The 12,799-nt window shown below is 35.8% G+C and overlaps 1 non-coding gene across 1 annotated transcript; it reads right to left on the reverse strand.

The window, feature by feature from the left end:
- Window positions 1–272: 272 nt before the first annotated feature.
- Window positions 273–379, reverse strand: LOC136221213 (small nucleolar RNA R71). Its single transcript, XR_010684993.1, has one exon. It is a non-coding gene; the product is annotated as a small nucleolar RNA R71 (small nucleolar RNA).
- Window positions 380–12,799: the final 12,420 nt, after the last annotated feature.

The following is a 12,799-nucleotide window of genomic DNA, read 5'->3' on the forward strand; positions in this document are numbered from 1 at the left end:
CAGCCTTGCTTAATATGTTGCAAAATAATGTAACATTTTACGGGTTACCTAACGAAAATCCTAACACCCATTTAACAAATTTCCTTGAAATTTGTGACACTTTTAAAATCCCAGATGTGACTGCAGAAGCAATCAAACTTCGCCTCTTTCCTTTCACTTTGAAGGATAGAGCCAAAGAATGGTTAACTTCTATGCCAGCCGCAACTTTTGCCACTTGGGAACAATTAGCCCAAGCATTTTTATCGAAATATTTTCCTTTAGCAAAAACCGCAAGAGTCATAAAGGAGTTAACATCTTTTTCTCAAAATGATAATGAGACTCTTTATGAAACTTGGGAACGTTTTAAAGAACCTCAACGTTTATGCCCACACCACCAATTACCCGCTGAACTTTTAATGCAAACATTTTACAATGGACTAAATCCTACAACTAGGGGTTCATTAGATTCTATGTCGGGAGGGCTATTTATGAAGAAAACATCAGCCCAAGCGAGAGAGCTTTTGGAGGAAATGGCAATCAACAGCAGTATGTGGCCCGCGGAACGTGGACATATGCCGGTAGCAAAACCATCATCCTCAACCACACCATCAGTTAAAGGTATAGTTGAACTTGATCCAGTCGCGATGCTACAAGCCCAATTTTCTGCTTTATCGCACAAAATTGACAAGTTTATGGCACCACGCGATACCAATGGTAATCCAATCTAAACGGATGTGGATTACGAAAACATGAGTGAGATCGAATAGGTAAATTTTGTCCAAGGGCAAAAACAAACTAATAATCCTTATTCTAATACTTATAATTCTGGATGGAGGAATCATCCTAACTTTAACTGGAAAGATAACAATAACAATAATGCAAGTGCTAATCAAAATCGTACCACTAATTATCAAAACCAGTCAAGAGATACGATTAGCACTTTATCTTCTAAAATCGACAAGTTTATAGATGCTATCAGTGGAAAAATAAGTAATCACGACGATGGTTTTAAACGGATCGAAAATAAATTCGATCAGCTTATTAAAAACCACTCATCTAGCATCCATAATTTGGAGGTTCAAATTGGTCAACTTGCTAAATCAATTCCATCCCGAAAAGAGGGAAGTCTTCCCAGCCATACGGAAGAAAATCCGAAAGAGCAGGTAAAGGCTATCACTCTTCGTTCAGGGAAAAATTATCAAGGGCCGGAAATGCCCAAAGATGCAACATTACTAGGAACTGATTTACCAAAGTCCAAAGAAGATATCTTAAACACAAATACTTCACCATTTGACACAAATACCAAAACTTGTGTACCCAAACCACCTTTTCCATACAAAGTCCGAAATAAGGACTATGACAAACAACTTCTCACGTTTTTGGATAAACTTAAAAATTTGCACATCAATTTAACGTTCATGGATGCAATCACACAAATTCCTAACTATGGTAAGCTTTTAAAGGATTTAATTTCAAAGAAAATCAGTTGGGAAGGAATTTCATCCATTTCGTTAACTGAAGAATGTAGTTCAACCGTGTCAAGTAATCTGCCCACTAAACTCAAAGATCCCGGATGTTTTACTATTCCGTGTAAGTTGGGAGATATTGAATTCCCAAGTTGTCTTTGTGATTTAGGAGCAAGTATAAACTTAATTTCGTTGTCTATTTTTAACAAGTTAGGTTTAGAAGAAGATATCAAACGTACCAATATGGTTTTGCAATTAGCGGATCAAACCACTAAGAGACCATATGGTATAATTGAAGATGTTTTGGTCAAAGTCGATAAATTTATTTTTTCTACCGATTTTGTTATATTAGACTTTGCATATGATGTAAATTGCCCTTTAATTTTCGGTAGACCGTTTATGAACACGGGACGCGCTCTAGTAGATGTGTCGGAAGGGAAGGTAGTTTTAAGGATAGGAAAAGATAAGATCGAGTTTAATATGAACAAAGCGATGAAATAACCTATGGAGGAATTCGCTTGTATGAAACTTGATTTAGTCGAGGAATGTGTCAATGACGTTATTCAGAGTGAAGAAATAATTGAACCTATAATAGGTGAGGAATTAGAAGATAAGGACCCAGAGCCTTTGATTCGAGAAGATGGACCAGTTCCGCCTTCAATTGTAACACCCCCTAAATTAGAACTTAAAGAGTTACCCAGTCATTTGAGGTACGCTTTCTTAGGCGAAGGCGATTCTCTACCTATAATTATTTCTAACAAATTAACAAATGATCAAGAAGAAAAATTGAAAGAAGTTGTTAGAAATAGGATATGAAGTATGAGATGGCAAATTTCAGACTTAAAAGGAATTAATCCTAGTATCGTAATGCATAGAATTCACTTAGAAGAGGATAAGCCACCTAAAGCGGATAGGCAAAAACGCTTAAATCCGAACATGAAAGAAGTAGTCAAAAATGAGATTACTAAACTTTTAGACAATGGAATCATTTATCCGATTTCGGATAGTGAATGGATGAGTCCAATCCATTGTGTACCCAAAAAAGGAGGCATAACTGTTGTAAGAAATGATGAAGGTGAACTGATACCTACACGAACCACCACCGGTTGGAGGGTTTGTATAGACTATAGGAACCTAAACAAAGCAACTAGGAAAGATCATTTTCCTCTACCTTTCATTAATCAAATGATCGAAAGGATAGCCGGTCATGCATTTTACTGTTTCCTAGACGGTTATTCTGGATTCTTTCAAATTTACATTTACCCGGATGACCAAGATAAAACAACCTTCACGTGTGCTTACGGAACATTTGCATATAGGAGAATGCCTTTTGGTCTATGTAATGCACCAGCAACATTTCAACGATGTATGACAGCAATATTTAATGACTTCATTGAAGATATAATGGAGGTTTTCATGGATGATTTTTCAGTTTATGGAGATTCTTTCGATGCATGTTTACAGAACTTAGATAAAGTATTGTCTAGATGTGAGGAAACGAATTTAGTATTAAATTAGGAAAAATGTCATTTCATGGTAGACGAAGGAATTGTTTTAGGTCATAAGATATCTGAAAAAGGTTTAGAAGTGGACAGAGCAAAGACTTCAGTTATAAAAAAATTACCCCCACCAACCACTGTTAAGGGAGTAAGATCATTTTTAGGTCATGCAGGTTTTTACAGAAGGTTTATAAAGAAATTTTCTGTGATCTCCAAACCACTTACTAATTTGCTTATGAAAGATTCAATTTTTGATTTTAATAAGGATTGTTTACAAGCTTTCAATACCTTGAAAACGGCTTTAGTCAGTACACCTATAATATCAAAACCCGATTGGAATCTACCTTTCAAAATTATGTGTGATGCGAGTGACTTAGCTGTAGGATGTGTATTAGGTCAAAGGAAGGATAAGAAACTTCATGTTATATATTATGCGAGTCACACATTGTCCGGTGCACAGTTAAATTACACCACAACTGAAAAAGAAATGTTAGCAGTAGTTTTTGCATGTGATAAGTTTCGATCTTACTTGTTAGGATCTAAAGTAATCATTTATACAGATCATGCAGCTTTACGATATTTATTTGCTAAGAAAGATGCAAAACCGCGTCTTATTAGATGGGTTTTATTATTGCAAGAATTTGACATTGAGATTAAAGACAAAAAGGGAGTTGAAAACCTTATCGCCGATCATCTATCAAGACTTGAGGATGAAAACGGTCCCATCGGTGAAACATTAGGCATTCGAGATGATTTCCCTGATGAACATCTCATGCAAGTACAAAGTGTCATAGCTCCATGGTATGCGGATATAGCCAATTACTTAGCTGCACATGTTGTGCCGGATGGATTAAATCATCAGCAAAAGAAGAAATTCTTTTCAGAAGTTAAGAAATATTTTTTGGAAGATCCATTTCTGTTCAAAACATGCGGCGATGGAATACTTGGAGATGTGTTAGTGAGTTTGAATATGACTCTATAATGTTGGAATGTCATGCTAGCACTTACGGAGGTCATAATAGCGTAAGCAAAACAGCAGCTAGAATACTTGAATGCGGATTCTTTTGGCCTACTCTGTTTAAAGATGTCCGTTCATTTATTGTCTGCTGTGATAAATGTCAAAGAACCGGGAATATAGGAAGGAAAGATGAGATGCCTCTTACGAACATATTGGAAGTTGAAATCTTCGACGTATGGGGGATCGATTTCATGGGTCCTTTTCCTACTTCTTTTGGCAAAAATTATATATTAGTAGCCGTAGATTATGTTTCAAAGTGGGTTGAAGCAATTGCAACCCCAACAAATGATTCTAAAGTAGTTGTTAAGTTTTTAAATTCAATATTCTGTCGATTTGGAGCTCCTAGAGTTATGGTAAGCGACGGTGGTACTCATTTCATAAATAGAAGTTTTGAGTCACTATTGAAAAAATACGGAGTACACCACCGTATCTCTACACCGTACCATCCTCAAACGAATGGTCAAGCGGAAATTTCAAATAGAGAACTCAAATGGATACTTGAGAAAACAGTTTCGTCTTCTAGAAGAGACTAGGCACATAAACTTAACGATGCATTATGGGCATACCGTACTGCATTTAAAACACCTATCAGAATGACACCTTATAGATTAGTCTATGGTAAAGCTTATCATTTGCCAGTTGAATTAGAACATAAAGCATATTGGGCTATAAAAACCCTTAATTATGATTTGCAAAGCGCATGGAAAAAGCGTTTGTTCGACTTAAATGAGTTGGATGAATTACGCTATTTGTCCTACGAAAATGCAAGAATTTATAAGGAAAAAAGTTAAAAAGTGGCATGATGCCAAAATCAAAATTAAAAACTTTAATGTTGGGGATAAAGTCTTACTTTTTAATTCGAGATTAAAGTTATTTCCAGGTAAGCTAAAATCTAGATGGACTGGACCATTTTTGGTTGTTAAAACATTTGATTACGGAACTTTGGAGATAGAAAAGTCCAATGGCGATCGATTTAAGGTTAATGGTAATCGTTGCAAGATTTTTCGACGGAGCTCCAGTTCAAGCAATTGAATCCGTGGATAAATTCTATGAAAATTAATTTATTTAGTTTTCATGTTTTTAGTTTCTGGTTTTTCTTATTTTATGTTCATAATTTTTATTCTTTTTCTTTTTAATTTATTTTTTTTTATTTTTTTTTATTTTTTTTTACTTTGATTTTTTTTATTTTTTACTTTTATGTACAAATGAGTTTTGTCAATATTAAAATTTTAATTTAAATCATGTTTTGAAAATGATTTCATTAAGTGTTAAGTGTTATTGAGAAATTAAATATGAAGAAATCTCAGTTGAGATTTTCCATGTTACAGGATCTGGAAATCTCAGTTGAGATTCCGAAAATCTCAGTTGAGATTTTCTGTCTTTTGCAATTGAAATAACTGTAAGGGATTACAGTCTTCTTTCTTTAAAATTTTTGTCAGTTGAATCGAAGAGGTATCACTTTGACACCTTTTTCTTTTTAACAGCCACAACCTTTCACTTATAGGTCTTATATATTCCTGTAGGATCAGACTTCTTCCATTTCATTTCATCTTTCTGAATTTCTTTCTCAAATTCTCAATCCTACAGACATCATTTTCTTCTCTCTCACAGACATGACTAAGTCTTTGAAAAATGTTCGAAAACACACTTCTGCTCAAAGCGGGAAAGTTGATATCTCTGATCGTTATGGTGCATGGTTTCCAATTTATAACCATGACGAGGGGAAACGCTTTCTGCAATTTAGATATGCTCAATTCTTTGGCATGATGTATATGGACGAGTTTCTGAACGAGGAACTCGGGATAAGCGAAGACATTGATCGCTATCTGACTAATTTGGGATGGACCAAATTTGTTTCTATGAAATTTCCTATAATTGGAAATTGGGTTCTGGAATTTTTATCCACTGTTCGATTCGTCAACAAGAGACGTGTTCGTCTCAATTTTCGTTGTGAGGGGCAGGTATTCACTTTTGGATATCCAGAACTTCATAATTGGTTTGGATTTCCACCCCGAGACACAACTCAACACCATCCTGGAAGGGATATGACTTCTAGAGATATATGGAGGATGTTAACAGGATTTTGGCGATTCAATCCACGTGTTGCCTTCAACAAATCCATCAATTCTAATTCCATGTTATATCTACACAAATTCCTCTGTCATAGCCTTTTTGGTCGAGTCAGTAGCAATGTTGTGAAAGATACTGATCTCTATGTGTTGGGCGACATTTTCCAAGGCAACTCAGTGAACTCCTCGAATATTCTAATGGAGGGGTTAGTTGCTGCTTCCCGTTCGAAGAACCTGAAGATTGGGTTCACCAACATCATTTGTGGAATAATTTTAGGAGCCAAGGGAACCATTTCTGTCCCTTGGACTGATACGGAACCATTCCCTATTCTAGACTACGAGTTCTTGGAGAACGAGGGGCTTGTTAAACGAGTTTTTCGTTCTGGTCCAACATTCCTTTCTGCACCAGAGAGGCAAGTCTTCATTCAAACGAAGATTAACAGGGTCAATGCACGTCGTTTGTCAACTACTTAGGGATATAATTTGAGTTTCTATTTTGTTTTATTATATATATGAGTGATTATATTTTGTGTTTTTAGGAGTAAGATGTTTTTATGTAATATATATTAAGGTATTGTTTATATTTTGATTATAATAAATAAAGGTGCATTAATTCCTTAGTTTATTTCTTTTATTTAAGGAACAACCCTTGGGTTTCCTTCAATTTAATGTTTCAGTTTTGTTTATCTCAGTTTCAGGATTTAATATTCACATTAATGTCACTTAGTTATAAGAGGAATTGGTTTAGAAGTGTTAAAATCATCAAAAACAGTCCCAGTTTTACCCAGAATTTTCAAAATCTCAGTTGAGATTCTGAATTCTCAGTTGAGACGAGACAGCAAGAGGACCACTTTCAGCAAAAATTTCGACCCCCTACATACTTGCTGTCGCGACTGAGATTTTGAAAATCTCAGTCGCGACTTGCGACTTCCAGTCACGGGATTTGGGCGAAATTTTGCCTCTTTTCCTATTCCTACTCTAATTACTTACATATTCATCTATCCTAATCAATACCTATTACTTACACCTATTTAAATCACCTATTTTTACACCAATCAATCATCTTTTCTCTTCCCAATACCAAGATTCACTCATCTTCCCCATAAATCTTTACCATATTCATCTTCTTCTTCCCTAAATCACCACCATTATCTTTTACTCTTCCTTTCATCCTTTCATCTTTTCTTCATCTCTTTCACCCAAATTTCACAAACAAAATGCCTAGACAAAAGACCGTTGCTAACAAAGCTAAGGCCACCGAAGTCAATAGATTACGGGTTCAATATGGAGCACCGTTCGACATTGCGACGGAAGCCGAAGGACGCAAATATCGCCGATTTTCTAATAGCCTAATAGAGTTCGTCGACATGCTTTTTCTTGACACCGACACGGTAAACACACTTTCTTTTACCGAACGTATTGATGAATATCTTTCCGTTCTTGGTTGGAAACGATTTTCTAGTATGCGTTTTCCTAGTCTTAAATCGCATATTATTGAGTTTTTTGTTACTCTAACCTATGACAAGAAGAAATGAGTTATCTCTTTTCGGAATGATGGAGTTCGTTATGACGTTGGGTATGCGGCCATGAACCGTTGGTTTGGATTTCCTACTCGGAATTTTTATTCCAAACCAAAGCCTTTTAATTCACACACGGTTTGGCAATCTTTAACCGGTTTAGATGTTTTTAATCCAAAGAATACATCTAGTAAGCTACTTAAGGATGATTGTATCTTCTTCTTTCACAAGTTTTTATCATTTTCCTTATTTGGTCGGGTTGAAAGTTCAAAAGTGCAAGTTCGTGATTTGTTTGTGTTGGATAGTATTTTTAAGGGTTTGACCATTGATAGTATTGAGATGATATTTACTAATTTAGTTCGAGCTTCCAAGTCTCGCAATAAGCAAGTGCCTATGGGTAATTTAATTACCGACATTATTTTGGGTGCTCGGGGTGAATTAGTAGATTATCAAAATATGCCTCATGTTGGTTTACCTTCATTGGATCTCACGGCACTTCAAAGGGCCAATTTATTGAAGAAAATGGGACCGCCCGCCTTTATATCTTATGAAGCTCGTACAAGATGTGTTTTTGCTACCATGGGTAGTGAAGCTTCGAGTTCTCAAGGTTTCGGTGCTCAAGATGATGATGAGGAAGATGAAGAGGAATTTGATGAAGAAGAGGAGGAGGAGGAGGAGCATGTTGATGTTAATGCCAACGAGCAAGCCAATGTGGAACCAAATGAAGTAGAACAAGTTGGATGGCAACGTGTTTTGCAACAAATGAACGAGCATAACCGTCATATGAATTTGCGGTTAGATGAAGTCGTTGCCAACAATACCGAAATGAGTTCGAGGATAAACACGGTGGATGCCAATATCACTACATTGAGACGTGAGAACAAATCTACTCGTCGCCGGTTGCTATCTTTCTTCCGACGTCAAGGAGTTGAGACTACGCCTTCTCCACCGAGTTCACCTTGATAGGTTTTATCCTTTCCGACTTTAACTCATTTTCGTTATTATGTTTTGTCATGTTTGGTACAATATTTTTACTTATGTTTGGTACATTCTCTTTATTATTATGTTTGAATGTTATCGTCCTATTATTTTCAATTCTAATTCGTATGGTTTATTTCGTACTATTTTTCGTGTTTTATCGCTTTTTGCACCAATGAGGACATGGTCCAAATTAAGTGTGGGAGGAGATATTTCATATTCATTTTTAATTTTAAGTACGAATGAATGCAACGAATGAGAATGAATGCTATTTATTTAAGTATAAATGCATGTTGTTATTCAATTTTAAGTAAAATATAATATGCAACATTTTCAAAACAAAAAATGCAACATTTTTATATAAAGTGCAACATTTTTAAAAAATAATGACAATTTTTCGTAAACGTAAATTTTTGTTAAGTATATATTTCATATGTTTCAAACAATTCAATTTTAAAAATAATGTTAAGCATATTTTAAGGTTATCATTATTGTTAGAAATAATATTTCTATACGGGCAATATTTTTCATAAATATTTTTACAAATCTCCGATACGATTTTATCAAAAACGTCTCGAGTAAATGTATATAAGTACAATTTCTTTAGTTTCAAATCTCTACTTTATATCATGAATTCATGATAAATATAAATCTTATTTTCAGTTTTCAATTAGGTTTATAGGCATAAATCAAACTAACAACTTTAGCTTTTTAGCTCGATATTATTTTTCGTCTTACATTAAAAACCAATTGAAGTTTTTAAGGAAACTTTAGCCATAATACATGTTGAATTTCAAGTCAATATAGGATGAATGTGCTATTTTTCTTTCCCAATTTTATAACTCATGTTAATTTAATCAAGTAGTCGTATTCTTAACTTTTGGCCACGATTAAGACCAACCTTATCACAATCGAGGTATGAAAGGGAAGAACATTAAGTACCGTTTACTTTTGGCCACGATTGCGACCACCCTTATCACGGTCGAGGTATGAAAGGAACGTTAGAAATCAAAGCAAAATTAAACGTGTTTAAAGTTTTAAGTAACGATTGCGTCCATCCATGGCATGGTCGGTACCTCTTAAACGAACACAAAAGCAAATTAATTCAAATAAAGTCACGGACGAGACCGTCCTTATCACGGGCGTGACTAAGTAAATATATTAAACCTAAGTCCTTAATAAATCTATATTTGTAATAGTTTAGGTTTGGAAAATGAAATTTTGTGCTTAGAAATGCCTTGAGACGAACGATTCGGAAACATGCGTGCTTACACCGTCCCGGATACTTCAATATAAAAATTGAAATACAAGACGAGTAATATATCTCTTTTTCATTAGCTAGTTTGATACTCTGCATATAAATTTACCATGAAAAGTTTTTTCTTTTCAGTTTAACTAATTTAAAGAGGAATTTATGGATATATGTTCTATTTATAAAAGAGATTGAGTAAAGAATAAATTCAGTGAAATTTTGCTCGGGACTAGCAAAAGCTTAAGTGTGGGAGTTTGTTAAGCCCAAAATATACCTAAAATATAATATATAAATACGTTAAATTTACATTGAAATCGTGCTAATTATATTCATTTGGAATACTTTTACGTCTATTTACTTCTTTGATGCAAGGTACTTAATTATTTGGTTAAATCCAAATAGGAGCTAAAACGGAGCTAAAATGGAGCTAAAATGGAAGAAAAACCTAAAAAACGTACCAAGAATGCATATCAGTCAAAAGAACGCTCAAGGAGGACGAGAAACAGTCGAGAGACAGGGAGACAAGTCTCTGTCACGACTGAGATTTTCCTAATCTCAGTCGCGACTTACGAAAGGCGTCACGGAAGAAGAACGAAATCTTCAACTCGCCCATGTACCCCCTGTCGCGACTGAGATTTTCAGAATCTCAGTCGCGATAGCGAAGCATTCTGCACATATTTCACATGTTTTAATCCGAGAAACGCGTCTGTTCGTTTGGATAAAAGTGACCCTTCACCAACGGACACGACCCATCATTTACAACCCTTCAACAACTATAAATAAGTGATCCATTTCAGAAATTGGAGAGGTTGGTTAAGTTAGAAAAGTTAGAGAAAAGAGTTATTATGTTGAGTTTCTGATTCAGAAAAGAATCAGAAAGTTAGATTTCATTTCTGTAAACAAACTTGATGTACACAAGTTGTTATTAGATCAGTTATAAACACATTATTAGATTTCATCTTCAACTCGCCCTTGTACCCCCTGTCGCGACCAGTCTCTATTCCGAAGATTCAGCGAGAAGAATTGACGGCTGAAGCGTATGGGGTCTGACAAACCTACAGAGTTTGAGGGAAAGATTGACAACTCGGATCTCAAAGTTTTCGTTGCAATGCTCTCCAAGTTTCTACTTCTCTGTTAACTTGTGAAGATTCACATTTCATTAATGATATACTTATTTATTCAATACATTCTTTCTGTTGTTATTTTGATATTGTTCTGACAAAATGATTTTCAAAATGATAAATTTGTGTTTTTATTAAAACGTTCTATTCCATCTTATTCATATAAGAATTTTGTTGAACACTTGACAGATTTAGTTTTTATGGATGATATGATTGCTGATCGCGGCTTATCAGACATAAAATACTAGTTTGATTAATGTAGCAATCTGCTCCGATCCAGAGAGATTTCTACGGTTCAAAGCCATTTAATTGAATAAATCCCTATATTATTACATGTCCATAGTCTTTCCAAAGTTAAAGTTGTTTTCTTTGCTTTATGAAAATAAGTTTTATACCTTCTATTTATTCCAATTACGGAAGAATCTGTCTTGTAATCAAAATCTCAAGACGGAATTGTTCTCTAAACTCGATATAATACTCTTATCTAATCCTAATTTACCCAAACCAATTCAATCAATTAAACGAATTTCTTTTATTAAACCTAAACACGTAATTAAAACTGAATTAAATAAAGTTTTAGTTAAAAAGCGTTCCCTGTGGGTTCGATATCTTTTATTACTACAAGTGTATACCGTGCACTTGCGGAAATCGCTCAACACCAACCTGAGCTGACCCCTGATCCTTCACGAATCAAGCTAAAGTTCTTCAGAAAAACTTCTACCTCTCTACCAGAGCAAACCAAAAAGCAAGCATTTGTTTCTCTTCCACAGGAACAAGCCGACTTAAATGCTTCTGACAATCCAACCAATACCGAGCAAGTTCTCAATGCCACTGCTGAACCTAGTCCTCAGCTGAATACTGAAATTCCTGCTTCATGTAACACTGAACTTATCCCACCTTCACCAATAAGTCAGCTTCAGCCTGACTCTGAACCTCTCATCAACTCTGCTGATCAATCACTTCCCAAACCAACAGAACAAATGCAGGTTGACACACCAAGACCAGTCACTGAACCCGCTGGCACTTCAAATGTTGAATTAAACCTAACACCTCCACCAACTGGTGAAACTGATGAAAGATCATTCAACTATCTCACTGCCATTGAGTCTGGTAGAAGGATCATCAACTCGGCATAGGCCTTGATCCAAGACCTTCATCAGACCTCAGAAACTGCTGCTGGATCTGCTGATAATGAGTCCACTCAGCTCTCACAAGTCACTCAACTTCTCAACGAGGTTCGAGGTCTAAAAGACCTGCTGAGTGTGGTGACCAATATCCAAACTCAACAACCAAGGCAGGAGTCCATAACAAAGCTGGCTGAACTCCAGCTGACCATGGTTCAACATATCAACTCCCTTCAGGGACAATTCCTAACCTTGTCAGCTGCGAACTCCGGGTATGCAACTTCTGCCGAAGTTCAGCAACTATTCACCCAGCTTAAGACTGAACAAGAAAAGACCAATCATCAGCTTTCCTCTTACTCTCAATGCTCAGTTGAGCAGATCGGCGAAGCTGTTCGCTTGCTGAATCTAAACAAGGAAGAAATGGAAACTGACCAACTAAAGCAGAATGAAATTCTCCAGTACTCACAACGTACCTTCACCCATATACATCATTCCAACGTCCAGCGTCAGTACTATGACACAGCACTGCTGAGAATGTTTCATCAAGCATTTGCTGCGCTAACGAACACCATCACTTGGGTAGGCAAATCACAAGAATATGTACTGAGCATGCTCAGCTCATCCAACATCGAGGTTGATAAAGATGTACTGGAAGAGGGTGTCATTATTTTTGATGGCATAAATGCAAGCACCCTCAAGCTTAAAAACATGTCAGCTAAAATTACTAAAGCTGTCCAAACAAGCTCCTTCAGGCCTCCTCATCCTCCTCCTCCCGA

Source organism: Euphorbia lathyris, chromosome 2 (genome assembly GCF_963576675.1).
Source record: "Euphorbia lathyris chromosome 2, ddEupLath1.1, whole genome shotgun sequence".
In the NCBI taxonomy this organism is placed as follows: domain Eukaryota; kingdom Viridiplantae; phylum Streptophyta; class Magnoliopsida; order Malpighiales; family Euphorbiaceae; genus Euphorbia; species Euphorbia lathyris.